The sequence below is a fragment of the Haemaphysalis longicornis genome, unplaced genomic scaffold (genome assembly GCF_048455015.1).
Source record: "Haemaphysalis longicornis isolate Haplotype H1 unplaced genomic scaffold, Haemaphysalis longicornis Haplotype H1 scaffold_2, whole genome shotgun sequence".
Taxonomy (NCBI): Eukaryota; Metazoa; Arthropoda; class Arachnida; order Ixodida; family Ixodidae; genus Haemaphysalis; species Haemaphysalis longicornis.
Window position 1 is genome coordinate 109,249,048 of NW_027526295.1, and position 26,656 is coordinate 109,275,703.

The 26,656-nt window shown below is 49.7% G+C and overlaps 1 long non-coding RNA gene across 1 annotated transcript in view; it reads left to right on the top strand.

The window, feature by feature from the left end:
• LOC144167296 (uncharacterized) overlaps positions 1 to 24,582 on the top strand; it is a 63,168-nt gene extending 38,586 nt beyond the window's left edge. The window contains exon 4 of the long non-coding RNA XR_013321929.1: positions 24,388 to 24,582. This is a non-coding gene — a long non-coding RNA (uncharacterized LOC144167296). The remainder of the gene's footprint in view (positions 1 to 24,387) is intronic.
• Positions 24,583 to 26,656: the final 2,074 nt, after the last annotated feature.

Sequence of the window (26,656 nt, forward strand, 5' to 3'; positions counted from 1 at the left end):
ACACATATCACATGCTACAAGACACACAAAGTACACATAAGCACGTACATGTAACCCTACGGAGAATCGAACGTGGGTCTACTACAACACATCAAGAGGCGGATATCATAACCACTGCGCCACGCCCCACAGGCTGCTGGGGAGTGCAAACATGGGCTTATAAGTATTCTGAATGCTGTTGGGCGTCAAGCAGAAGTCTTAAATACCACATTCGACGGCGAGTGGCTTTCTTTAGACCACCGTTCTGGAATTGATCTACCAAAGAGGCATAATACTACGGTTTGCGGTAATTTAAGTACATTAGTATGAGCGGAAACCTTCTGCCATGCTGTGTGCCCGTTCCAACAGTATGATGCGCCGTGCGTGGATTTATTCCATCGATGCAAACGGAATTAATAACAGTTATTCCGCCTTGTTACCAAAAGTATTCTTGGACATTGGCGGAAAGGGCCCTCTATGACAATGCTTGCTTATAAGTAGCACGTAAGGCGCACTGTCGTGCTGAAAATAAGAGCTGTCTCGTCACGAGTGGCAAGTATACAAAGCATGAAATGGTGTACTGAATTTTTTCTGCTCGTTGTAGCTCTTCTGATGGTGCGGTTACATGCCTTGACCTTTATTTTTGTAGTAGGGAGGCGGTAGGAAATTACGCAGCTGGTAATGTAATAAACCAATATTAAATCACTCACTCTGTATAACATTGTGTCGCGACGCCTGCAGAATTGCTGCATTGACGGCGCTCCAACGCCCAGGTAAGGAGCCGTCGGACGACCCTCTAGATACTGCATTTTTTTTATGGATCGCCAGCCCACAAAGAATATCTTAGCGTTGTCTTGCTCTCACCGCATAAGCGCTCAGCCTTGTAACATGTAACGCCCTGAATTTCCAGAAGTACCACCTTTAATCGTTATAACATCGTAAATGAAGATAATTGGCCAAACGAAATTTTGAGAAACTAAAAATCAGGAAATATATAAAAAATGACGGAAAATGGTGAATCGTATAACGCCGTGCATTTCCACAATAATGCAGGTTTTGCGGAAATTACACTTGTAATCGCTATCATAGCGTAGATGGAGACAATTGGTCGAACGGAATTTTGAAAAAGTAAAACACACAAAAATAATAAAAAATACGAAAAATGGTGAGACGTGTAACGCCTTCATTTACAAAAATGGAGATTTGGCCAAGTAACACCTGGGATCGTTATAATAGGGTAAATAGAGAAACTTGGACAGACAGGATTTATAAAAACCAGAAAAATTGGCTCTAAAAGACTCACACTCAAGAGAAGTGGCATGAGAATTCTGCGCATTAGTAGTCTATTCCCTGAATTTCGGAAATTTCTTTTAAGTGGCCTCGTTTCACTCGCGCTTCTGTTATTAACGCGTTATATTATTGTACGCGGAAGCGCAAGGTCGGGGTTCAGCATTTTCGACATTTTCAAGGCCGTTCACCAAAGCCCTAGCACTTGGGCATTAACGCACCCTTGTGTATCGGAAGTTTAGACGACCGTATAAAACAATGCCACCAATAAATGGGTTGCAATGGCTGCAATTGCACTAACACATTTGTAATTTGTGGCCTCATGGAACATCTTCATGACCTCAGTTTTCATGAAATGACGTTTTACCTTTACAATCTCACAGCGTTTTGCCACCTCATTTATCGTTCTGTTCTGCACATACCACGAAATAAAAAAACTCCCTATATTCATTATTCCATATTGCTAGCAAAGCTGTAAAGCAAGTATCTGTATACCTTTTCCCTATCCGGATCTTGAAGTGATAGTCTACTCAAGAACAGATAGTCTACTCAAGAACAGACAACAACAGATAATTGAGTTGGGTACGGAAATGTTAAGTATTTGTCATTCTCGAATTCATGAGCATGCACAAGTGTGAGATAAAAATTACATAAATGGCCCCATGTTGAAGGAATGATGTTTTCTTTTTATTTGATATCAAAAATACAAATATGAACACAAAAGACTTTTACTGAAATAACAAATACAAATATTAGCAGATTGCCCTTATGGGACACACAAATAAAAATAATTTTTTGCGGAAGAGCAAATAAGGACCTACCATGTAAAAATTATTGCTTTCATTTATGGAATTTCCAGCAGCTTGCTGCTTACAAAACAGGCAGGAAACTCATCTTTTTTACAGGAAACGGACTGTTAACACCCAACGTTTGGCCTAACGCTCACGGGTATATCATGTCCTAATGTACTACATTACCAAAAAAAGAAAAAGTACTTTCTCATGGCTTCAATTATGGTCTAGGTACACCACTTCCGATGATGTAGATGGCCTTTGTAGAATCGCCCCAAACAATCTTTGGCCCGGGAGCTGCTGCTTCTGGAATTTCATCGCACTAGAGTGGAAACAGTGCTGTAAATAAACATTTCAAAAACGTTGAGTCACGGGTAGCAATCTGTTGTGTTGGTACTGCGCGAAGAGAAGAAACAGCGGGTGAAAACGTGACCAGGTACAATATGGTGGCGTTATTTATCGGTGGTATAACAGTATAGCCTGAAGGGGCATAGCAGAAGTGTCACCAAAGCCTTAGCAGATATGTGAAAGTACCATAAATCAGTGCATCACTGTAGTTTAGGCAATTACTTCTTTCTTACTGCTTGTACATTCAAACACTCTCCAAGAGGACGTTTTCTTCATATTGATAGGAAGGCGGAGCCATCTTTCAGTGCAAAGGTATGCGAGAAAACGTTGGCATAATTTTATTTGACGCCGACACGTCAATTGGACGTCGTAAAGAAACTCTGTTCTCTGTTACGTGCGGAGGGTAATGTGCCCTAGTTTATTTTTATGAGACAATTACCACCAATAGTATGGCGCAAAACATTTTATTAAAGATCGAACAAAATTGCCAGCAATATATTTTTCTAAAGCATAGGTAAACTGATCGCACCTAGCAACAGCCGGCGCATATGTAACAACATTAGAAGCCACGGCTTCGAGCAACCTCCACACCGGCGACGGGCCGCGTTTGCGTTGCCAATGCTATCATGTTTCTGCAAACCGCGAGTTGACACTCCAGACAGAGGACAACCGTGGCGAACACAACAAAATGAGGGATGGTGTTACTCATGAATTTTGCTTCATGTGAAAACTTTACCACTACAACAAACTATTATGAAGTTTTCAACTCGCTACAGAATCCAGACTACTAAAAGTGGCAGAAAAGTCACTAGCCGGAACGACGACACGAAAACGTAGTTACGAAAAAACGTTACCTAACATTTTGCTACGCCTACCGAAAAGGACAAGCAGTTGCCATGGAATACTGAAAAATTCAAAATTCAAATTGGGTTTTGTGTGCCTTGACCTCGACAATGACCGCGTGTAAAAATGCAATTTGTTTATGGCACCAGGGTACTCATTACCGCAACGGAAGTACCTCACATGTGCATTCATTTTCATTTTTCGCCTGGATCCTCTCTATAAAGCACGTCAAATTTACCTTACAACCTCGGGTATCGCAGAACGGATTTGTCGCGGGCTTCTTACGACGACGAAAAAGATAATTTCTTGGCCCTTACTAGTTGTCTTCAAGCCGTAATATTAGGTGCGAAGCATCTCATGGTCGGGGCTATGTCCCTCCCTTGTTGTTGCGCCATCGACACCCCCACTGCGCATGCTCGGCTTGCTGAACGCCCGGTGGTGTCTTACCCTTTAGTGGCTCCTGGAGCGACAGTGTTTTCGGTGTCTTCCTGGCCCGGCACGAGACGAGCACGCTTCACGTGCCTTCGACGTTTCATTGTCGTCGGCAGCGGTGTGAGTCGGCGAGTCTCGGCGGGCCGTGATTACAAGCAGCCCACAACCATCCGGGGAACGTGCATCGACCTCATCTTCAGCAACTTTAGGGTTCATTCACTACAATAGCCCTTGAGTTTACATTTCACAGACCATAAGATGATAATAATCAAAGCGGAACGCCAACCACAGCTAGACGTCACCTAAGTTGAACGTGATGATGATAACGCTTAAATAAAGACAAACTCATACCTCGTACAAAATCTCCCTCCCTCTCTCTCTCTTTAATGCCTGTCCACTCTAACCCCCCCCCACCCCCTCGAATAAAATTGCACCATCTTCCCGTAGGGGAACCCTGAGTAGTATGCGAAAGAGCCATCGGGTCAACGCAATTTCCCATTTCGTAGTTCCGGTAAGTGAAAAGTGTGGTAGTTACCATGAAAACCAAACGGCAAATATAACGGTAGCTAAGTACCTCAACCTAACGGAAACGACGAACTGAAAACTAATGGGCACTTGCATCGACCCGATGGTTGCTTCGCATACTAATCAGGGTTCCCCTGCGGGAAGATGGTGTAATTGTTTAGTCTGCGCCCATCCCTCCCCTCGAAAAAAAACAAGATATCAGGGACTTACCTATCCGTTCGTGTTCAACCGGGCTATGCCCTCAATGGACACATTAGCCGGCTTGACATGGCGCCGCTGCTTTGCTTGCGTTCCCGGTGGCCCTAATAAACCCATCGCATTGGCAGTTGTTTCCACTGCTACACCGACCTCGAAGCACAGATTTGATGTCAGCGGAAGAGACCGCGGTCAAGAAAGTGTGAACGCTCCAAACTGAGCATTAACTGCAGAGAGCAAGAGTCAAAGCTCGGGACCCCAACTAGCTCCGTGCTGAAATTCCTTCATACTGCGCACGTACGCGATAGAGACAAATCGCCGTACGACCGAAAGACAACTTGCCGCGCGCGACTTTTTCTGCTCCTACTGTGCATGTGCGCGCAAGTTTTTTTTAAAATGTTTTTCGGCTTTCGGCGCTTAGTCGGGCGCGCGTCGTCGGCCACCGCAAAGGAAGCTCGCGGGCCCTCTTGTGAGGAGGAATACTCGCTTGCGTCGCAGGGCACACATATCGCTCGTAGCTTCATGGTTGCCCCTTTTTTTACTTATTTCATATTGAAACCGTCTCAATCTACTATTTATGCTTCTGAGGCAGTCAAGTTCACTGACAAGAGCCGCAGCGGTTTTTTTATTCGCCACGGCACAGCAACAGCAGAGCCCATCTTAGCTTGTGTGGGTGAAGATGTGGGTTAAAAAGTTAGGGCGGCGAGGTGTTAGTCGTTTAAGCGCGAACGGGACAGTGTCAGTGTTTTAAAGTGTTTATTTGATAGCGTCGTGGCCTGACGGAACGCTTTTGTTTTCTTATAAGACGCATGTACAGAGAGAGAGAGAGAGAGAGAGAGAGAGAGAGAGAGAGGGAGAGAGAGAGAGAGAGGGGGACCCTTGTTGAGTAATATTTAGCGAACGTTTGCGAAAAGGATAAAGTGATGGTAGACCCCAAGGGCTGAATAAGAAGTCCTGGACTTCGGATTCAGCTCATGCTGAACTCTTAAGCTGATACGCTGGTCAAGCCGGCCTGCCATGTGCCGAGATAGGTGAAATATATCATGTCAGAGTTCCTTACCCCTAATTACAACTTCCTATATGACCAGATTACGTAGAAGAAAATTGGTGTTTTTGCGCATCTAGCACAGTTTTAAGCTGACGTCGAAGGCTTCCTCCAAGTACCTTCGCTCCTCTAGATCTGGTTACATATGTGTGGGACTGTATCTTGCACACAGTTCGCGATTCTTCGGTGTTGATATCCCCGTGCAGCAAGGGGAGCGACATTGTTTTGAGGCGTAGGCTGACGAGACGTTCTCATATTTTCGGGGCGGGGAGTGGGCTAGTCGTGGTCGACGGGTAGTACGATATGTAAGTTAGCGTGGATCTTTGTCAGCTGCGTCGTTCGCTTACGGACCTTTGTGTTCAAGTGGTAATGTGATGCAACCTTCAACATTGTGATCGGACAGTCTCAAGCCTTTAAGTGTTCTGCAAGGAGACAAGAGGTTAATGACATTTTGAGCGTGTGTAATGATACTTTACATCTATTCGAGAGTTCCCCTAGGCGGATGACCAAGAGGATGGTTCGGATTTCCACTTTTTAGGTTGCTAAGAGTAGGATGGTAATGAAGCCACAGAGGTCGTGACAGTAACCAACTACGGCAATTGTTGCCTCCATAGTCGATCTATAGGAAGTTTTTATGGTTTAGGAACTTTCTTCAGAGAAATGTGTTCCTGGCTACTTGTCTGTCCTTGCGTAGGTTTTTATCCATGTTTTTTGGTATGGGGAGTGCTTTTATGCAACGTTGCTAGATTAGTGACATATCCAGCATGGCGTCAAGCAGTTTCTTTCTCTGGAACTGTGCATATATTCCATAAGATGACCGGTCACATTTTTGTTTTTTCCCTGACACTCCTTCTGTGCTGGAAATTGGCCTTTCTGATCTCTTCAAACGTATTAAAAGACACAATTTAAAGGCCCTTTCGGTGATCCCGTAAATTGGTAGGTGAAACCTGAGAGGATGCCCTATATGCTGCCCAGATGGCGGTGTTTATGTGGCCTTCTTATGTCTGGGTACGTTTCTGGTTCGGCAGACTACGATATCCGGGTCATGATTAGTGCCTGCGTAAGTTTTGTCATTAATTTTTTCTTTCATACTGTTCCCCTGAACATGCGTTTTACAATGTGGGTCAAATGGTGACATATTTTCAGTATTCTGGCGATTCTGAGGTAGGCTGCGGCGCTTCTGTGTAGTCCATACCGAGGCATTCTACGTTACTCTTGTGTGGGATAACGGGCTAGCCTATATTTAGGTTTGTAAGCCATTTATCGCTTGCCGGACAAAGCTTGCGGTGGTGACAGGGCCGAAAAAAATTGGAACAGTTATTTTAAAATACTCTGGGCTGCGTTTCTGTCTTGCTGCCTGCTATAAAGCTATTTGTCCCCATCAGAAACTATCGTCACCAGTAGCTTGCGGCTATCGCAGCATCTGCTGTACATACTCACCATCCCCGGCACAACCTATTCTGCGGCTGATCATCATCAGCAACGACGCTGTAACGCCATGTTGGTTTTTCAACCTTACGCCTCCGAATAAAGGAGCTGCAAAACCAACGGTGCCACCGCCTCCTAACTACGGCCTCATAAGTGGTGGAGTTACAACTCGATCCCAAGCTGTACCTCTCCTTCGACACCCCTGGAGCTCCGTTCCGGTCGCTACTTGCCCTCAGTCCAATGTCCAAGTCGCAAGATACTCCAAGTGGCGCCGTCTCCGCACCACTGCAATTGATTGTCACCAGTCCCCAGTGCGACCCGCCCGACTTCGCTGGTCTTCGGGACGAAGACGTCGAGGAGTGGCTGGACAGTTGCACACGCGTCCGCTAGTTCAGTAGGTTGGATGATCGCCTCAACTTGTTCAACGTTGGCTTCTCTCTGAAGCAGGTTACCGAGACGTGGTATTTAAACCACGAACATAAAAGTACCGACTGGGCTGGCTTCACTGCGGAGCTGCGAAAGATTTTTGGCTCCACTAAAGCTCGGAGCGACAAGGCGAAGAGGAAAGTGGAGGTCCTGTGCAGCAAGCTAATGAGACGTACAGCTTATACTCCAAGGATGTTCTAGGAATGCGTTGCCTCGTCGACAAAGATATGCCGGAGTCCGACCGTTCCCGGTACATTCTCAAAGGTATCGGCGAATTCACTTTGAGCGCACTTATCCTTCAGAACCTTGCCACCAATGCAGCCGTAAGATCCACCTGTTAGCGTCTAGACGAAATTCACTCCATCTTCCTCCCGCGGGACACGGCGCGTACCAATCATCTATGAAACGGTGACCTTCGTGCGCTGCGAACTATAGTTCGCGAAAAAGTGTATGGCAACATCGCATTTCGCGCATGGTGCTCGCCAAACCGCTTCTGATCCTGGCCTTCGCGAGATGGTGAAAGAGGAGCTTGTGGCCATGCCTGTGCTGGTGCCTCCAGTCCATCCGGTTGCTCCATGAACACCATCCTACTCGGAGGTGGAGGTCGCTAGGCGGACACCCATGCCGTTGTCTCCGATCAGGACTCACCCTTCGTCAGGCAATGTTGTGGCCAAGCCTCACGGGCCGAGCTAAACGCCCTACTTCCCACCACGTCCGAATGCCTCCGTCAACCATCCCGTATGCTACAATTGCGGCATTCGAGGTCGCATCTTCCGGTTTTGTCGACGCCGCCAACGGGATGAACGGCGCGTCTATGCTGCCAATGAACCCGAGAATGTTACCCCGAATTACTACAGCTACCGGCGGCGTGCATACCCGCCGCCTCCACGCAGCTCCCTGTCTCGGCCTAAGCCTGTCGACGTTCCACCCAGCTCCCGTGGGCCACGATCCCGCTCGCCTACACTAGGTCGTCATTCAGTTTCGCCTCTTCGTCCTGCGTCTTACGTCCCGGACCAGCGCCAGGAAAACTAGTAAGAGCAAACCTGCATCCCCTGTGAAGTTTACAAGTCCTCCTGAGCGTCTGTCGAACTTGGTGTATGTTTTAGTTGAAGGTGTTTGCGTCAGTGCCCTTGTTGACAATGGTGCCAGCGCTTGAGTGATAAGTGCGGAATTCTGTGCTCGTATCCGCAAAGTGCGAACACCCTACCACGTACCTTATTTACATGGAGGGAACATCAGCGTGATTAAGTTATCCGGACAATGCACAGTGGGGATTGCCATGGGTTCTCTTCGTCTTTATGTTCAGTGTGCCGTGTTGTCACCCTGTGCTCATCATCTTATTTTGGATTGGGATTTTCTGTCATCCGCGTCCGTCGCCATTTCATGTGATAAACCTGAAATTCAACTCACGGATACACAGCAGCTCAGCAGCATTCCTGAAGTGCCACAGCTACACCTCTTAGCAAGTGCCGAGTGCAGTTTTAACCCCGGGCGCGAGACGCTCTTTTCCGTCTGCTCAAACGGAATTAGTGACGGGGACGAACTCATACTTCTGTCTTCACGTTTCCTGCCCAGAGGCGTCGTCATTCCGACATGCGTCATCCCTTTCCCATACGGATCAGCAAAGCTCCTCGTTACAAAAACCACTTACGAATCTCTAATGCTCCCTGCAGGCGGCAGTATCACTTCTGTTGTGTCTGACGATACTCCGTCATTAGTTCCCCTGTGCTGAGTCTCTTCCGTTCCGACGCCTACAAAATCTGAGCGAACTATTTCCACACTTGCGGCTACCATCGGCAAAGATATCTTAGAGAGCGAACCAAAACGGCTACTTCAGCACCTGGAGAAACACAAGGACACATTTGACTGCATTTCTAGCAATATGGGGTAGACGTCTGTAACACCACATCCAATCGAGACGGATGGGACCCACATCGTCCGCCGTCGCCCGTACCATGTGTCATTGTTCGAACGAAAATTGATCGAAGATAATGTAGCGGGTATGCTATAACGAAACATCATTCGGCCGTCTTCCTGCCCATGGTCTTCCCCCTGGTTTTTGTCCGCAAGAAGGATGGTTCCGTGCGGTTTTGTGTGGACTATGGGGCTTCGAATAAGACCACCAAGGCGGAGGTGTATCCAATGCCTCGTATAGGCGATGCAGTCGACTCCCTACAGGGTGCGCAATTTTTCTCCAGCTTCGACCTACGATCTGGTTATTGGTTATTGGCGTATTTACAAACCTGGCAAAGAAAAGGCAGCGTTCGCTACTCCAGATGGCTCACACAAGTTTCAAGTAAAGCCGTTTAGTTTGTGCAACACCCCAGCCATGTTTGAGCGCATGAAACACACAGTCCTCCTTGACCTTAAATGGAAGACGTGCTTGTGCTACCTCAATGACATTGCTATTTTCCCGTCACGTTTTCCTGAACATCTCCGGCGTTTCGATAAAGTGTTGACTAATCTGGCCAAAACCGGCGTGAGTCTGAACACCAAGAAATGCCACTTTGCCCTCAAATCCATCAGTCTCGGTCACATGGTCAGAAAAGGTGGTATACGGCCCGATACATACAAAATTTCTGCTGTCGCCCATTCTCTCGACCTCAAGAGCGAAAATACCTTCGCAGTTTCATTGGTCTAGCATCATATTTCCGCTGCTTCGTTCGCAATTTCGCCATCCTGTCCTCGCCCCTCAATCAGCTGCTGTATTCCGGTACCCCGTTTGTCTGGAGTGACCACTGCGTGAAGGCTTTTAAAGACCTAAATCCAGCACTTACTTCCGGGCCTGTACTTTGCCATTTCGATAAAACCCAGCCAGCCCTCCTACATACCTATACCAGCGTGCATGGAATTGGCGCCGTCTTGCTACAACGCAATGCACACTCGCGCAAACGAGTGGTTCCATACGCAAGCCACTCACTGAAGTACGCAGAAAATAATTACACCATCACAGAACAAGAGCTTTTGGTTGTTGTGTGGCCTGTACAAACGTTCCGGCTATACCTTGACGGCTGACATTTCACGGTCGTCAGAGATCACCGTGCCCTGTGTTGTCTGACTTCCTTGGAAAACCTGTAAGGAATACTTGGGCGCTGGTTTTTCCGCTTCCAAGAACATTACTTCAGAAGCATGTCGACGCGGTCGCTAGCATGTCTACGCGGACACGCTTTCCCAGTCTCCACCAGTGGCGTCTTCAGAGGACGTTTCCCGACATTCCAATGTGCCAGCTTTGCCTATTGCACATATCAACATCCCGATCAATGATACGACCGCTCCTAAGTTGCCGAATCAGTTGCCCGTCAACGAACAGAGAGTCATTATTTGAAAAGAATCGATCGACTTACCGGCTCGACACGACCACCGAGTAGCCGCCTACGTCTTCAGCTGCGGCAGTTCCAGCTTCTGGATGGCGCACTGTACAGCATCATCCTCCACACCAGAGGAGCTAGATGGGTTCCGGTTGTGCCCTGTTCCCTCCGTCCACGCATTGAAGAAGCTTTACACGATTACCCGACTGCAGTCCACCTTGGATTCCAGAAGACCTATGACCGTGTCCGAGGACGCTTCGTTTCGCCAGGACTTTCTACAAGTGTCGTCAAATACGTCGCCCCCTGTGCGCCTCGCCAGCACCGTAAACGCTCTACGCCACCCCATTTCAGTCTAGTCCAGCCTCTTACGTGTCCAGCAAGCCCATTTGGAGGGGTCTGTATTGACCATTACTGTCCCTTGCCTAAGACAGCAGCAGGCCATCGCTGGATAGTCACTGCCGTGGATCACTTGTCTGGCTACTCCGAAACTGCTACACTTCCTTCAGCCGGCACTACCGAGATCGCTCACTCCTTAAACGCCATTTTACTACGCCATGAAGCACCCCGTGTTTTGCTACGTTATCGAGGCAAGACATGTCTGCCCCAAATCAAATTCTCACGGACTTACCTTGAGCTTCGAACATCTGTCACAAGATGACGTCCAGCTATCATCCAAAAACAAACGGCCTCACAGAACGCTTCCATGAAAATCTTTCTGATATTATCTCTATTTATATTCAACCTGATTATCGCAACTGCGACGCCATCTTACCTACTGTTACCTATGCGTACAATACCGCAACTCAGCGCACAACAGGATAGTCCCCATATTATATTGTATACGGCCGTCACCCTTCGCGAACTCTGGATAAAAAGCAGTGCTACGACGGTATGCATCAGTCTCCTCAATTCCGACCCTGGACGAAGTCTTGGTTTGGACGCCGGTTTGTGTTCCGGGCCTCTACGAAAATTTCTTGCGCAGTTTCCTTGGTCCGTACAAGGTTCTTGAGGCCGCCTCTCCTGTAAATTATAGAGTCACCCTGGTTTGCCCAAGTTCACACCGCCGCCATCGTGGCGCCGAGATAATTCTTGCTTCCCAGCTCAAGGCCTTCAATCGACGAGGCCAGCCGGGCATTTTTTTCAACAGGGGGTGGGGGACAATAGTGTTAGCTGAGTTTGTGTCTTGCTGCCTGCTGTGATCTATTTGTCCCCATCAGTAACAACCATCATCATTAGTAGCTCGCGGCTACCGCATCATCCGCTGTGCATACTCATTATCACCGGCACCACCCCTTCTTCGACACCGACGCCGGGTCTCCATCTTGGTTCTTCCCCCTGCCGCATCCGAATAAAGCAGCTGCGAAAAGATCGGTCGCATCGCCTCCTAACTACGGTCTCAAAATACGTGTAATTAGACGCCCTCCTAACCTGTTCGCGGCTCTATTTCTTACTGAGACGAATTTTACTTCATTCATGGTTATAATGTACGCTTTAATTTATTTTTTTAGACCTATGCAATAATCTTGTGGCCACTTATTGCTGGCGACACAATGTTGGTTCAGGCAACCATTTTTAGTTCTGGGAAAGGCGCTTTGGTGGTGACAGAAGTTTACGGTACGGCTGGCTACCGTCTCTCCTGAGCACGCGACTACACACGACGCGCAAAAACAAGCTGACTGCACAAGCTTCGCCATGCGGAAATTGCACATCTGTTCTTTTGCTTGGCCGTGGTTTTGCTGTCCTCCTTTCCACAGTATAATGGCCGCTGCTCTGAACACCTTAATCCGGTGAGACGTCGGTATCTGTCTGCCTAAGTTTAGGTTTCTGGTTTGCACCGATGACATACTTCGGCGGACGCTTGATGGGCATGGCTGATATCGAACGGCTGGCAGTCGAAGCGAAATCAAAAACTTAGCTTAATAATGGTATCGCGTTAAAACACTACCCGTGATGGGAATCGAATCTGCACCCCTAGCATAATGAAGCCGACGTCTATACTGTAAAATGAGAGGAAATACAAATGGCCGCGATGTCCCGGTGATGCGCTAGTGGTTCTATTTACAAAGATGGCGGTGAAACGAAGACGAAGAAATTCTAGCAAGAGCTGCTCATGCGTGATGACGGGCACCGATGATGAAATCATACCGGTGCATAGATCATAATCATAAAGGTCCAACATATACGATTGCGTCATTTTGGGACTTTTTTCCATTATTGCAAGGGTTAGACATCAATAAAAATGCACAAACAAGGGTAAAAAAAATTACACCATCTTTCCGTGCGGAACCTTGATGAGGATGCGAAGCATCAGGGGGGTTCCGTGCGGTTCCATTGTGTTGCCGTTATGTTGAGTGATCTGGTGTTTAGTAGCGCCGAGTGAATTACGCGACCGGGTCCACGGCGGTGTCAAAGGCACTCAAGTACTGTTGTGTGATGGTGAGTAGGTGGTGGTTCTCGAGGCGCCGAAACTCGTCCAACATGTTCTTGTCGATGTTGTCGTCTCTGTGGTAGACACGGCAGTCCCGTTTAGCGTTGATGAGGTAAAGGTTGTTGGCGTTGGTGCACCGGCTGAGAGCAACGTACACGCCCTCTTCTTCGCAGCTCTGTCTTCTTCTCCTTCTTCTTCAGCGGTTCGCCTATGGGAAGATGATGATGGTGGTTGAACGCGAAGCCTCTTGATGGATTCTTTGGTTGGCCAATCCCTAGGGGCATCCTGCCACAATCATCATCAGCGGTGCCTGGCCAGGCATGCGCTGTGGGGGTGCGGACGACAGACAACAGCGACAACGTCAAGGGAGGGAGGGACACATCCCCGAGCATGAGATGCTCCGCATCTAATAACTGTCGAACGGTCTACTTCATCTCGATTGATAGCAACGCGATGTCGGAAATGAGCCGAACCACATTATCCTGGGCAAACATTAGTGGTAGTTCTTCTGTGGAAATAACCGTGCGAAACACGACGCTACCACGCCCACTTGAACGCGGCTCCGAGAGGCCGCCGGTTCTAGCGCGGCCGTTCCATTCCACTACGCATGTCACGTTCACCTTCCGGTAATGGCCGCCTGTTCTATTCAGTTTAGGTTACAAACACACCAGTGTCGCAAGCCGTTTGCGTCGCGTGCGTTCAATTTGGAATGAAGCGCAGTATGTTTCATTTCGCACTCTTTCGATGGGTACTATTGGGTTACATTATTTTTAACCTGTCGAAAATATGAGTGCAGTTGGCCTTTAAGGATGTCAACTGACGTTGTAACTTCGCAATGCATTATGGTTGATGCGGATGCACGCCTGAATATGAAAAAACGTTTGTTCCACTAAAAGCAAAAGATAAGTGCCAGAGGTATACACGGAGAATTCTAACGGTGTGGGAAAAGAAGAAAACAATGTATATCATCCTGTATAAACGGGAGATACAATTCATGCCATAACAATAACTACGCCTGCTTTTTACGAAACCATTCCAGGGTGACAATTGATGCGCGAGCGTAAAATTTGCTTCTTTCATAGAAACAGCGCATATATGTGTCCAATGTTTGAAATAAACCAGTTCCTTGTAGCGCTATCCTTCTGTGTTGTTCTTTCGACTGTCCTCGTTCCCTTGCTCTAAGTTTGGGCATTTCTCATTTCAGTTTCCTTTAAGGTGGCCGCTGTAGCCCAATCCTCAGCGCCATTTCTTAAATTCTGCTGTTTAGAAAGCCGCGACAGGCTTCCCGCACGTAATCCAGATTCATCGCACTGAGCCAGCAACTTCATGCAAAGAAATAAGCAAGAAAATGCACAATTCTCTCTCCAAAACTTTACCCGGGCCCAATTTACCTGTAACTACTCCGTCGAAGCAACACATAGCAGTTAGCAACGCCCCCGCAGCTGCTTCTTCAGCGCCGCAGAACGGTGTGTATGAGTATAGGCAAGTTTCAGAAATGCTATGTTATGCAACCACCGAGCGTTTGCAACAGACACCATGGCACAGGTGCGGCGCTATCTCAAGTTACGTACGGTTTCTTTTTCTCAACCGTTGTATTATTGTCTCAGTGTTCAAACACGGGCTGTCAATGCTCGGGATTTCAGCTTTAAATGAGATCTCGTTTCTCGGCTGCCGCCATCGTAGTATCCGTTCGCCATTGCGATGCAATTCCACAGACGCTTGTTGAAAATGTAGCAGCCTGGAATGTCGGCTGCTGAAGGAGGCGAGAAAGTAGACTAGGAGCTGGTTTGCAGTTTCAAGACAAGACAGTTTATTTTCAAAAGATGCGTGCGCCGAGAGCTTTTCTCGACGAGCGAAAGAAGGGTAACCACCGCGTCCTTCAAAAGAGAGAGGAAAATCCAAGCCAAGCCAATCCAATCCAAGCCAAGCCAAGCCAATCCAATCCAATCCAATCCAATCCAATGCCCTTCGCGAGAGAGTGTTATAGCGCCGAAATCGCGCCACCACATGAACGCGAACCGAACGCGGCCAGAGAGGGTGTTGCGAGCGGAGAGAAGGCGAGGAGGACGCGGGGGAGAGGGCGCACCTGTGGCCGACGGTTGAATGAGTCAAGGATATAAGGCGCGTGCGTAACCTCCCATTCTGTGTCGGCTCCGTGGAGCAGTCGGTAAAGTGCCGTGTACCTTGCGTTCCGCCCGCACAGTCGTGGGATCGAAACCTGGCGCCGGAAGGTATTATTTCTTTATATAGTGTAGGGTGCGGACTACGTAGTGATGCGGACTACGGACGCCAACGCGGGTGACATCGTGAGTTACTAAAATGCTCTGCATTTAAAAGGCCCCCCGACCGGGCAGACGCCAACGGCGTCAAGACTAATGCCAGGATTCGGCGGGTTAGCAAGTTAAGCGCTCCCCCCGAAAGGCGACCGTTGAAGAGCACGGGGGAAATAACGCTAAGCCGGTGGTGACGTCGCCAATACGCGTCTTCCACAAAGGCGCACTGTAGTCAATCTGGAAGCAGACCGGAGAGAAAGGGATGCGCGCGGCTGCCGAGAGGATTCCGCCACAGAGGCTTCCCCCCTGGATTGCGGAGCTTTTGAAGAAACGCAGCAGTTACCGGCTGAGTGGCGTAATATCAGAGTCCACTGGTTATCACTGAAAACGTACGTGAGAGGCTGCATGAACAGAAACCTCAATATGAGCAGGCTTTGCGCGGTCGACGGCGACGACTTCGCGTTTGTCCCGCCCGTTTATTGTGATGGTCTTATTATTACAGTCGAACACGGATACATCGAACTCGAAGGGGATCGCGAATTAGTTCGATGTATGAAAAATTCGATATAAAAAAATAAAGGCCCCGAGACCTTACCTGTGGCGGACGATCACCTACAATTGGCGCATTCAAGAATGACAACTAATGCCGCACACACTATGCAACGGAATGTTTTATTTCCGTGAAAAAAAATCGCTTATCTTGGCCTGCTTCTTCGTCTTCGAAATGAAGTTGAAGACGCTGGCCTCGATCTTATCGAGGCTGTCCAGGTGCGACAGCCCGGTTCCCTCCATGTCGCCACAACAACGGCGAATCAAGCTGAACGCTGCCGCACTTCGGCGGCGAAGTACGCGCGTGTAGCCGCCGCCTCGTTCGGACGATCTTCGTCGCCACTTGAGCTGTCGGCCTGGGCATCCTGGGTCCCTGCGACCGCAGCTACAATGTCCTCGTCAGCGAGGCTCGCAACAGCCTGAACATTGCAGTCCACTTCCACGAAATCGTCCGCAGACACTTCGGGTGGAACGGCAGCCGGGAAGAGTGTCGACAACTCGCGAAACGCGTCGTCTATGCGCTCTTCGTCGCCGTCTTCACCGGTTTCCGCAAGTTCCGCCGTCCCGAAGCCTACCTTCCGGAAGCAGTTGGCCACTGTGTCCGTCTTCACGTCTCGCCAGGCGCCCGTCAGCATTTGAATGGCACCAAGCAGGTCAACCTTCAGCTCGGTGCCCATGCGGAGGTTGACCAGCAGCCTATCAAGGAGTCGCCTCCTGTAGCCCACATCGAAAGACTTGATGATGTCCTGGTCGAGCGGTTGCAGCTTCGCTGTCGTGTTGGCCGGCAGAAACTTCAGCCCGATGCTTTTGAGCTCGCAAGTGGTGTGATGGGCCGAGCAGTTGTCCACAAGAAGGCAAGCGCGACGCCCCGACTTGCCCAGCTCGACGTCCCACGCTGATCAAAACTCACAAAACATCAACAACAAAAAAGAAAGAAAAGGCGAAAGGAGGAGGGCGCCGGCGCCCAACAGCGCAGTCCGAGCCCCCGAGCCCTCACGTTTTTCAAGCGTTTCGGGTGTCGGCGGAGGCGCTGTGCCGCGTAGATGGCGAAGGTCGCGGGGCGCAGCGAGTGCCGAAGCGCACCTTCCAGCTCGCGCGGCGTTCGATATATCCGATGGCGGGTAAAAATACCGTTCGATATAAACGTGCGAATTTCCATACTTTTACAAAGGATTTTCAAGGGGATAATTTACGAGTTCGATATAGCCGAAAATTCGATATATCCGTGTTCGATATATCCGTGTTCGACTGTACATCGCAAAACTTTGAAAGGGCCCTCGTACGGCGGAGTGAGGGTCGGCTTCATTGCGTCGTGTCGCACGAACACATGTGTAGCTGTGTCCATGTCGCGAGAAGTGAAAATCTTTCAGTTGCGGCAATGCGCGGTGGTGTTGGCCTGAGTTGTGCAAGCCATGCGGGCAGCTTCTCAATGTGGTTGGAGGCTGCTGGAGCGGAAAGTGTCTGGTCGGAGAAGAATTCTCCAGGGGGCACACTGTTGAGCCATTCACCATTTCCGCTGCGCTGAAGCCGAGGTCTTCCTTTACCGTTGAGCATAGGCCAAAAAGAACGAGCGGGAGCTTTCCAACCTAGTGCTGCGATCACGTTTCGCTGTAAGTGCAGCTTTCAGTTACCTGTGCCAGCGCTCCACCATTCCGTTGATGGCGGGGTGGTAGGCGGTTGTATGCTGCAGCCTCGTGCCGAGGAGGGTCAGATGCGCGGGAAAGAGGTTGCTCTGGAACTGCCGTCTACGATCATTTATTATGCGGACGGGGCAGCCAAAGTGGGACACCATGTCTGCATAAAGGCCTGCGCGACGGTCTCAGCTGATATGTCCGCAATTGGTATAGCTTCGGGCCATCGCCTGTATCTCTCGATGCATGTTTGCAGGTACCTACAACCTTGGCAGGTCGGTAGAGGTCCCACCAGGTCGAGGAGTCCGAAATTCCTGTAGTGCAGCCCAAGTGTCGCGAGTCACCTTCACTTGCTGACACTATTCACATGTCAGAGCCCAACGAAGCACGTCCGCGTTGACGCCGGGCCAAATGAACCGTTCTGTTATCAGCCGGTGGGTGGTGCGGACACCTGGGTGGCTGATGGAGTGGAAAGTGTTGAATACCACTCGGCGACAATGCAGTGGGACGACAGGTCATGGGTTCGAGTGGGAGTTATCGCAGGTTAGCGTGCCCTGGACGTAGGGAAGTGCCACCTCTAAAATCACGAGTGAAGATCCCCCACCTTTCCGTATCGTCAACTCAGTGTCCTCCCGCTGAGTCGTGGCCATTGCCACGAAGTCTAGGACTTTAGTGCCGGTAGCGTTGACGCGAAACAAGGCGTCGGCTGCTTCGTTTTCGACCCAGGGAAACTTGGCGGATATCTGTAGAAAACTCAGAGATGAATGAGACCTAACGAAGTTCCAGATCGGAGTAGGAGGAAGCGTTGTTGTTGGCTACCTAGGCGAGGGGCTTGTGGTCTGTCAAGATGTAGAACTCGCGACGTTCGAGGAAGTAGCGGAAATGCTTAATAGAACAATATATTGCGAGCATCTCCAGTCCACAAGTGCTCTACCGTACTTCTGCAGGCTTCAGGAGTTTCAAAAAGAAGGCCAGTGGCTTCCACTGTGCACCTTCTTGTTGGGGCAGCACTGCTCCGACCGATGTAGAGGAGCGTCAGGCAGTGGACGGCTGAGAAGGGTAGCCGGGGCCAGTTCGTCCATAGTTTCCTGGAAATATTTCTGTTGTTCGTCAGACCAACAAAATTCTGGGGCCTTTTGGTTGTCTCAGCACAGCAGGGCGGTCAACGGCTGGAGTACGTGAGCATAAGACGCAATAAACCCCCGGTGGAAGTTTACGAGCCCGAAGAACTCTCTCAGCTTGCGGAAAGATGTTGGAGCAGGAAACGTCTTGACGGATTCCACTCTCGATTCCAATGGCATAATGCCTTCAGCAGTTACGTGGTGGCCGAGGAAGTTGAGAGCCTCGACACCAAACACGCACTTTTGAGGTTTCCATAGCAGACCGTGCTCATCCAGACGCTGAAAGAGCTGGCGGGGGTGCTGTTCGTGCTCGCTAGGAGTTCTGCTGGCCACCAAAATGTCATACAGGTACACAAAGACGAACGGAAGACCCCGGGTGACTTCATACATGAACCTTTCAAAGGTCTTTGCTGCATTTTTCAGGCCGTAGAGCATACGGACAAACTCAAGCAGGCCGAATGGAGTTGTTATCGCTGTTTTTGGTCTGACCTCCAGTTTGAAGGGGATGTGGTGGTATGCCGCTACGAGGTTGATCTCGCTGTATATTTTTGTACCTGCCAGCCGGGCACTAAAATCGTGAATGTGTGGCATAGGATAAAAATCCGGCATTGTTGATGCGTTCAAGGCTCTGTAGTCACCGCACGGGCGCCAGTCGTCTCCGTCATCTTTAGGCACCATGTGCAGCGGCGATGAATGGTTGCTAGACGAAGGGTGAATAATTTCCAGCTGCAGCATATGCTCGAACGCACGGCGTGCAGCTTGAAGCCTGTTGCTGGACAACCGTCGTGGCCGGGTGGTGACTGGCGGCCTGGTGGTGACGATGTGGTGAGCCACGTTGTGTTTCTCCCGCTGTTCCGTGTTGCGGGGCTTGGTGAGCGAAGAGAATTCGGTCAGAGTGTGGTAGTAGGCAGATACTGGTTGGAAGGCGCAGATGCCAGATGAGCAGATGTTTGACTCCAAACCACGTACTTGGAGGGTTGTGTTGTTATTCTTGAGGCAATGGTCACGTATGGTCACATCCAGGTTGAAGTGGCTCAGAAAGTGTGCTCCGAGTATAGCGAAATTAACTTCCGCCACCACGAAGACCCAGCGAAACAGGTGCCTGAGTCCGACGTCTATTGTCAGCGAGCGGAAGCCGTACGTAGCGATGGCAGTGTTGTTCACCGCCTGCAGCGACGATATATTCTTGCTTCGTCGGCGATCCTCGGGGGTTGCCGGGACAATAGAGATTTCGGCTCCTGTGTCGACTAGCAGGCGCGAGTTGGTTACGCGGTCGACTACAAAGAACCGGCAACTTGGTGGAGGACCGATGTTGTAAGTCGCCGTTAACGACTGGCCGGATCGTTTTCAGGAAACGAGCAAGGTTGAGTGCAGCGGCTACCGTCCATGCCGAAACGACGGTGGCACCAGCAAACTCCTTCCTGTCTATCTCGTGACTGGCTTCTGTGGGAAGAGCTTGGCTGTCTTGAAGGGGATCGGTTGCGTCGTTGCTCGTCCTGTTGGGGAACGTCAGACAGCAAAAGTTGCTGCATGGTCTCGGTAAGGTGTTGCGCTTTCTCTTCAAGGCGCGACAGTCGATCTGGTTGTTTGTGTATTCTTGAAGCAGCTGTGGGCGCGAAGGTTGGATTAGAGTATTGCGTGATGCGATCGGCAAGTTGCGTCAGTCAATGAAGGCACGTCTCATCTGAACCCGCGAGAACCACGCGCACCGACTGGGGCAGCGGTTGCTGAAAAATTCCCCCGCACCTCCCCGAAGGGAATCGTGCAGAAATGCGAATGCATTGCGTGCACCGATGAGTGTGTTGCGAGTAATGGCGTAATTAATGACGAGAGTGTGAACGTAATCATTTATTCATCAGCACCTGTTTGTGTTATCGTTGTACCTGACGGCCACAATCACTGCCTTGTTATCGCTAAAGTGCACGGTCAAAGGGTCTTTGAGAAGCATACGCGCGTCACAGTTTCGCGTAAAGACCTGATCAACGCAACTCCCGTGAATGGTAGTGGGGCACGTGCCGAAGCCGGCAGAGAGACAATGCATAGAGTGCCTGGTCTGCATGTACTCTGCCAGCCACTCACCACTCTTCTTGCGCACGTTAACGTTTAAGTCGGCAACCAAAGAGTTTTGAGGGTTTGGAGCGCACGCGCACACTTTCCATAGCCGCGTCCAGCTGCGCGGCAACGGCGTATCGAGCGAGGTTGGGCGCGAGGTACACGGTCACCACAAAGACTCCGTCTCCGGTGTAGGCAAGGGTGTGCAAGTCCTTGTACGGAGACGTGTCTCGAACGGGAGACGTGGGAACGGCGTGCGATATCAAGTTCCCATACACGTTAGACACGAGACTAACACCGCAGTACACGCCGTCCTTGCCGCTTCGAGCAAACTAGTGAAGCTCGCTTCAAGCGCATGCGTTCGCCATTGAGCGCGGAGAGATAACACCTGCGGGCGCACGCCGACGGAGCACGACAACCCCCGACTAAGAAATGCATTCGCATTTACGACGACGACGACGACAAAGGCAGAACTACGAGGCGCGCGCTCACGTGCGCTCGCGCTGGAGGAATGCAGGCGCACGCCGCTCGATGGACGCAAGACAACCGCCGACTAATAAATGCATTCGCATTTAAAAGTTCACGAAGAAGTGAGAGCTAGCCGTTCTGACGCGCGTGCACATCGAGTAGTTGCCGCGTCCGGTGGAGCAGTTTGGAAGGTTGTTGGTCGCCCAGCTTTCTCAAGTCTGCTTTCTTCAGGTGCCTCGAGGCGGTCCAGCACCGTCTTTTTGAGGGTGTCGTATTCCCCTTGTGTGGAGGGTGAAACCAAAATGTCGTCGATAGCGTCGATGATTTCTGCGGGCAGGTCGGCGATGACGTGAAGGTACGTCGTCAACTGCGAGGTGATGTGCCGGAGCTGAAAGCGGGCCTCCACTTGGCTGAACCGAACTCTTGGATTTTTAGCCCGAAAATTAGGTAGCTTCAGTTCTGTGGCGAAGACTGCAGGTGTGGAGGCAGCAGTGTTGCCGTTGGAGCTCATCGCGCCGTGTTCGTTGAAGCGTTGTTCGGGTCACCAATTTTGTAGCAGCCCGTAATGTCGGCCTCTGAAGGAGTCGAGAAAGCAGACGTTGTGCTGGTTTGCAGTTTCAAGACAAGGCTGTTTATTTTCAAAAGGAGGGTGCGCCGAGAGCTTTTTCCGACGAGGAAAAAAAGAGGAACCTCCCCTTCCTTCACAAGAGAGAGGAAAAAGCCCCCCCGAGCGAGCAGACGACCACGGCGCCAAGACTAATTCCGGGAGTCGGCGGGACAAGTTAAGCTCTCCCCCCAAAAGGCGACCTTTGAAGAGCACGGGGGAATGACCCTAAGCCGGCGGCGGCGTCGCCAAAACGCTTCTTCCACAAAGGAACATTGTCGTCAATCCGGCAGCAGACCGGAGAGAAAGGAATGCGTGCGGGTGCCGAGCAGCTTCCGCTACAAGAGCGTCTCACAGCGGACGGCCAACGCCAAAGAAAGTCGCTGAATGACCAGATAAAAACATAACGTGCCCTCTCGCTCTCAACACCTTCTGCGCGTTACTGAGCGTGCAAAGACATTGCGTCACGTACCTCAGACAATGTATGGCCTTATACCCGCCTCAGTTCCTCTCACGAAATTTCCCGGATTGGCTTCACTCTTCCAATAGTGGATCTCCTAGAGCAGCAGACATCACAATATGATAATATTTCTGTGCCCTTATTGGACTCAGAGCCAGCTTTCATGAAGAAACAACAATTCTCCTCCTCCTCCTTCTCATATCTTGCCCGTCCTTGTGGCTCCCGTCTCATCAAAAGTTGTTCCTTCCTTCTCGCAGGTCTTATGCTAAGCCAGGTTATGTTCACTGCAGAACGAAGGCTCCTCCCAAAGATCTGCAGCCACGCCTATGGAGCGCCTCCTGGCCAATAGTGTCATTTTATAATCATTGGGAGGTTTTTACCATATGTACTCAACCAGGGTTGCTAAATCCTCGTCTGGTGATGAAATGTGTTTGTGTCATAGGGAGCCTCACCTAGGATGATTGAACCTATCTAGTACAACGTCCCGTGGTATCGGCGCCGCTATATACCAGACCAGGCAGCATTTCTAACCTGGTACAACGCTCTAGAGGTGCAGCGTAGAATGTGCCCAGAGCGGCATGGACAGAAGCAACGCTTCCACCTGCGCTTTTCTTCTGACCCAAGCCCCTGTCCACCATAAGTGATTAGGGCCTGCAACGGTGCGTGGAGCGGGCTAATTTTGGTAGTAATTATGATATCCAGAATAATAACTCAGAATATCTAGAATATCCTCAGTCACACAAAAAAAATCCCGGGCTATCTCTACTAACGTGAACCCTTAGGAGGAGCGGAACAGGTAGTGTGCGCCGGTGTTCCCACTACAAAATCGCTGCTAATAGTCCTTCCATGCGTCGCCATTGCACTGCCTTGCGTCGGCGTTGTCACCAGCAGGCGAGCGCGCGTTCTCGCCCTTTGTGAGCCTGCAGTTCCCCGTCCATCGCAGAAAATACCGTTTGTGGAGCCAACTCGCACCGTTGCCTCTCTCTTGCCACACAGAGTGCGCTGATTGGGCGCTGGAGAAGCGCCGTTGGTAGGAGCGATCATGCGCTTATGAGGCGGTGGCCCTCTCTCTTTCGTTGAACCGGATTTAAGCAATTATATGGTACACAGACTGGCCGTAAGTTTTTTCCGTGTCACACACCGCAGCCCACTAAAAAGTATGCTTGCAGGATACAATCTAGTGCATGAAACTGATTTCGAGATGGAATATAACAATTTTTTGTTATTGTGAAAATAAATCCTGATTGTTACTTATTTTAAACAAGTTTAAATCATTTTAGTTTACTTTGATGCAATTTTATTCATTATACACTTATTGTTCACCATACTTTGACAACTTGATTTACCGTGACGACATGGCATTATGAGGACAGGGGAGGCCGACAACCCGAGCCCCTATGGTTCCCCGCCCTAAACGCTGTTATATAACTAATGCGTTCTTAGGGCAATGCCATGGGTCAGATACTTAGGGTTTCTCCAAGCGACGGGAAATAAACCTCAGATCGGCCGAACGGGCTATTGAAAGAATCCTACGGGTCACGTTTACTATACGAAAACAGCTGCGTGACTAGGGAACATACTCGTGTTGAAGACATTCTACTTCAAAATAACCGCAAAAATGGGAATCAGGAGGCACACGTCATGTAAATGAGCGACAGCAGAAGGGCCATCCGTGTAACGGAGTGACTTCCAGTATACAGCCAACACAATAGGGATAGGATACGTAATCGATGGAGAGATGAACAACGAAAATTCGCGGCAAAGGGTCAACCCAGTGAGCACTAGATAAACGTGCTTGGAGATCTTTTGGAGAAGCAATCGTTCTGCTGTGGGCACAACCAGAAAAGTGATGATAATGATGATGATAATGACGATGAATGAACAAGAGGAGTGTCCTAGAGTTCAGCAACATTTATTAGCTGTAATAAAAGACCATTTATTTTACCGCACTATTACTCTACAAGCATCTCAAATGTATTGCTTTGAACCTTAAACAATACCTCTACTCAAAGTTAAGATCCGGTGAATGGATAGCTTTTTTATTTCCTCTCTTAAACCAGCATATCAGTCCCAAATAATATGCAAGTGTTGGGCTTAAAAACCGGCTTCAAATCTTATAGCCATGTCTCTGACGAAACGATTAAGGATGGGAATGTGCTCAAGGCTTGACTTTCCCTTTTTCTTTTTGTTTCAGTATCGCCAGGGCGAAGATAGCATATGCTTTCCTGATAAATATCATAATAATCAGACACTATGCCTTTATCCCAAGACCCAAAGGGTCAAAGATTATTCAAGCCTGCATAATATAAGCTTGGACGGAAGCGTTCCCGACTGTTCCAATGAAGTGCTGACGGCTACAGAAATGACGGGTGGGGTGCAAGGTATTGCTCGGACCCAACCAACGAGCAATCATCCAACTGTTACAAACTCAGTGACTACAACGAAGACAACGATGACCATGACGGCACCGCCCACCACGACAACCACAACCCCTAGCGAAGAAACTACGGTGAACTACAAAGACCCGACCGCTGGCAAGCCACATGACACAGAACAACCTGAAACATCAAAAGAGGAGCCATCAAAAACGAGTGCAGTGCCCACCGTCTCAAGTGCGATTACAACTAGCAGCGCCGCTGGGCCAAAAGCGTGCTGATGAATAAAGAGGAATGACGCGAGTAACGTCACATCCCGTCTGTAACTTTTAGTACTTCTGGAAAAGAAGGCGGACTGGGGTTGCGGGGAAAGGGGGCGGTCTGCCAAATTTGTAGAAATAGCGAACGTGTATCCGCCACTTTATTACCCAAGATTCGTGTTTCCAAACTGCACAAAAACTCCCCTGTTCTAACAGCTTACATTGAAGTCGCAAAATGACTTTTTACATATCTGTGTGTTTAATTTAGAAAGATCAGGCTTGACTGCACTATTTCTAGGGTTGTTTTTCACAGTTTTTTGTACTCTTAGTAAAACGACCATGGTAGAACAGAAAATGGTATTACTACGCAATGCTCCATTTATGCGACTTTATAAAGTGACAATTTTCCAGGCCTCCACTGTGTAATCAGTTTGAGCACTTTTTAATCACATTAAAAATAGTGTCTACCAAAAATTGCGCCCACCTCCCCGCGAGAGGAACCCTGTGTAGATGCGACGGATCGTGGGGTTCACTTGGTGTTTCCGTTGTATTGATTCTGAAATCGCGTGAAACGTGTCGGGAACGCGTATGATTATTATTGTTGATTCTCAATGGCGGGAGAAAGCGCGTGCGCGGTCACTTGGAAGAAGAGAAGAAGGAAGCGTGGGGTTTGTGCGCGCGCTCGTGCCTAATCGGAAGAAATAAAAGTGTCAGGTGTTCCGAACGGTAGCGCGGCGTCGGGTCTTCTCGAGTCAATATTTCTGGTGCCGTGAACCCCGGGAGAAGACCGGCATCGTGTCCTGACCGATGGAGAAGCTCCGCCTTCAGCGAGGCGCTCTCCGTGGAGCCGTCACGAGGCTGCTGAAGGCAGCCACCGAGATCTACGAAAGCCCCTCGCCGCCTTTGCATGACCTGCGAGAGGCCATAGACCAGCTGGAAAGTAAAGAACGCTCACTGAAAGAACTGGATGACAAGATCGGGGAAGCACTCGAAGGCGATGAGTTCGACCAGGATATTGCCGACGATATAGAATATCAAGAAAACATATGTCGTGCGATTAGTCGGCTCTGCTCGGCCTTGAATCAGCTGCGGGCGCCCATGAGAGCTTCCGGCGGAGGAACTGCAGGGGAACCACCACCAGTTCAACCGCAGAGCGTGGAGGTCGATGGCGTTCGCCCTGCAGCCCATCCGAACCCGCCGTCGCGCGTCGGATCACGTCCATTGACAACGCGGGTTGTCCTGCCGACGCTGCAAGTTCTCCACTTTTCTGGCGAGCCACGCGAATGGCAGGGCTTTTAGGACTATTTTGAGGCGACCATTCATGACCACCACGACCTACCCGACATAGAGAAATTCAAGTATTTAAGGTCTTACCTTGCGGGAGACACAAAACGCGCCGTTGAATGGATTCGCCTAAACGACGCCAATTACCGTCAGGCTTTTAAGATTCTCACCGACCGGTTTGGCCGCACAGAAATTCTCGTGGACTACCACGTAGATAGTCTATACTCGTCATCGCACCGATTGAATCGTCGACGCAAGTGGCACGCCACCGACACCTGTACGAGCGGGTACAATTCAGGACTGGATGTCTCGAGAGCCTTGGCGTTCCAGCTTCCGAGTACGCGGTGATCCTGAACAGAGTCCTCATGCGCTCGTTACCTGAATACCTGGCGATTCTCTACCGTCAGCGCATGAAGGAGACCGCCAACGGCAACGTTGAGCTAACGTCTCGAGAAGAGCAAGTCAAGGCCATCATGGCGTTCTTGAAGGTTCAAGTGGAGAGCAGGGAGGAAAGTAGAGCTTTTCGATCGAACTCTGACGTGAA